The sequence below is a fragment of the Sinohyriopsis cumingii genome, chromosome 14 (assembly GCF_028554795.1).
Source record: "Sinohyriopsis cumingii isolate HCF-2022 chromosome 14, ASM2855479v2, whole genome shotgun sequence".
Taxonomy (NCBI): Eukaryota; Metazoa; Mollusca; class Bivalvia; order Unionida; family Unionidae; genus Sinohyriopsis; species Sinohyriopsis cumingii.
This window is the reverse complement of record NC_142974.1, coordinates 39,512,315-39,515,836: the sequence shown is the minus strand read 5'-3', so window position 1 is coordinate 39,515,836 and position 3,522 is coordinate 39,512,315.

Genomic DNA, 3,522 nt, shown 5'->3' with positions numbered 1-3,522 from the left:
AAATATTCACTCATAGCAAGGATTGAGTTTTTCTGATACAAATGTTTGGATCGTCGATGATCGTATCGAATGGTCAAATTTAGTTTATTTCGCAGTCTCGAGTCAGCAAAATATCTCAATTATGATGGATTGTTATAAATTTTACAGAAGAAATCAATAAAGTTGTTGTTGAAGATATAATAAGAAAAACATAAAAAATGTGACAAAGTAAATATAACTTCGATGACGAATTAGTCATGACATTAACACAACAACAGAATAATCACTCTCTAAGTTGTAACAAGGTAACATTGTTGCAATTTTCAGATAATAATCCAAGGCAATTGACCATAGAAAGAATTGATAGTAATTATGGTCATAGACGCGAAAATGTGATGTTAACTTGTCTTGAATGTACTAGACGTCGAGGTGCATCATAAAGGTGCATGTGCTGGTAATTTTGTATGTTTATGAATTACATAAATTGTTCATGCACAAAACCACATTAAGCAGCAGTTGAATCTAATCTGCAGATTGCGGGTTTACCTCTGGCTCTTACCACGCTAGAAATTTTATGTGTTGTAATACTCCAAATAGGATCAGTAGCTCTCTTTTACGGCCTTCAAGCTCACCTGGTTCATATAAGTAACTGACAGCAACATTACCTAATACAGGTAGTTTTGAAAAGTCATGTCGTTGTATCTATATGTGATTTTTTTTGGGTAATTACACTGATGTGTTTCATAGAAATTGTGCGAGGAATTTCATTATTTAACGCAGCTATCACACTTGGTAATCTTGCAAACCGTTCGCAAGATCTCATATCGTTCTGAATTATTTCCTTTGCATATTCATATCCGAAATAACCGCTCAGCAAGTGTTCGATTAAATCTTTCAACAATTGCCTGAGAAGTTATGTGTAGTAACTCCATCAACTGATGATCAGAGATGTTATGAGATGCTTAAAGACTTTAATGATAACGCAAAGTTGTGAAGCGAAGATGGTAATGATGCAATCGATTTTATACCAGATATTAATGAAGCACCGTCCTTAAATGATATTGTTGGATTTATGAATAATTTAGTGGTTTATGCGAATATTTTCTCGAGGCCGACATACATATACTTATGTACTATATGTTCCCCAGCAACATACACAAATTCCGAAAGTAATCAATTTTTAGTTGTGTTTAACGGAGTTGAAGCACATACCTTAAGAAATATTCATCAGATTTGGTGCAGCGGAGACATGGACATAATCACGTTTAAAAACTTCTTTTCTAAAGCACAAGCAACATCACACGGACTAATAACAATAAATGTGCATGACCCCCGAGCACGATATCGTATGGGACTTGACAAAATCTTCAGATGAAAACAGCAGCAGCAATGGGGGCGGACGTCAAGTAAGTGCCCAAATTGGTATAAAACATTTTTTATAAGCCTTATTTCAGGAATATAAGCCTTTACGATATTTTTTTTTCTTTCGTTTTCTTTGTAAACGGTATTTTTCAAAATTGAGGACTCCTCGAAAAAGGTTAGTTCGCCCTCATCGCACCCAACCCCTCGCTGCTACAGCAGCTGTGATTGTGATTAACAAATAAGCAGACATCGTTAAGTGCATAGTTCTGCCCTGAGTTTTACAAACATGAAAGCCGTGGACAGGTATGTCACAATATGTTTTCGTTATCATGCTGTGAAATCACTTTGTGTCCTATGTATAAATTTCAAATGACATGTAACTTTAAGCCACGTATTTTACTTGCCTTGCTATAGTTCGTTTTTAGCTACATTGAGAATGATGTCCGGGCCTGTGTTGATTGAATGTTTACGTCAGCGAATATAAACGTAGCTAAAATTACCGAATTCTTTCGTGCAAGAATATTTTGAGCATAATTCGCATTGACATTCAGCAGAACAACTTTCCTTCGATATATGCTTCAAACGACCGGAATGTATATATGTTATCAACAATGTTCGCCCTGACCTAGAGAATAGTCCCTTCATGATTCCGCAAATAAATCACATGGAACCAACTACATTATGGCTGAATATGAATGCAGGTTATGGAGGAATCGGAAATATTTTGATGCAAACAGACCACCATGTTTTACCATGTACTTAATCAGATGTGTTGCGTTCAATGTAGATTCGAACGGTGTTGAAAATTTCATGAGCGAATTGAAGTATCTACTATTACCTATATGTAATGAAGCTAACACGAAACCTTTCTCAGCTACCAACGCAGATATCACTCCCGGTAATATGCGGAATGAATTATAGTGGACTCGGCATGCAGGTCTGGCTATCTTGTTACATCCATATTTCACAATTAGTTGTTCATACGGTATGAAAAGCAAAACAACGGGAATAGCTCAAGTCTAACAAATCTCCAATATCCTTCCTAATATGCAGCGGTGGCTACGACTAGTGTTTAAACTCCCATGTGAGTCATCAAAGGTTTACCACGCATAACAATCCATTAGGCTATTTCTGACGATGCGAAATCTACTGGGGAATACTGTATGCCAGCTCTTTTTATGCAACTGCATTTGAATTATTACAACATTATGAAAATATTTTTAAAAAAGCTTATATAGTTTAGGAGAAAAGAAAAGAACACATATCGCTGTTGGAAGAATATGTTAAGGATCTATTTTGCTCTCTATCATCCCAAAAAAAATTTTATTTTTATTTTTTTGTCAAAATTAAATTTGACTTCCCAAGCCATTCAAACGACATGTAATACAAGATGCGTAATAAAAAAGAATCAGTGTGAACAATATGGCGTCCAAGTTGTTATTTCCAAAGGGAATAAGGTCAAAGAAAAGCTACAGGTCTAAATGCCATACCTCTTCAATTTCCTTAGGGAAAAAAGACTGGTTACCACCTACTTTATACATGGGAAGAGTATGTTCTTGCAACATTCATATACTACTATATCAGTACTGAAATATGAATTAGTGAAATACGCATATATTTAAATTTTAACTGTCTAGATATTATTTTTCAGACAGATATCGACACTGATACTTAAGAATATTTTTGCATGCAAAACCCAGAGGTCTCAATGGGTGTTAAAATAACGTCCATTCTAGTCACAACTTACTTTCAGTGACATGCATTATAGACGCTATAAATCACCAAGTCGAGCACCTTCGCAGGGAGTGTGACACAAATCTGTGCAACAAGAGCATTCCTACCACCAGTTTCCCTAACATGTCTCTCGGCCTTATCAGTCAAATTGAGAAATTCCATCGGCTGCAGTTTTATGATTGCACATACATTTATGGAGTTTGGTTCACATTCAAATGATCGCATCTCATTTTGCAATATAAAGGCCGCCAATCTTTGATTGTAAATTTGTCTCCTTCCGCTGCCATCTTTTCACACGTGATCAAATGTAGCTCCAAACATAGTTCACCGTGGAGATCAATAATACTAGCATCTAGACTAGATAAAAATGACATGATATTCCTATTGGTATTAATAGCCTACCTCAACAGACAGTTGATTAGTGAAACTCAGATGAGACAAAAACTT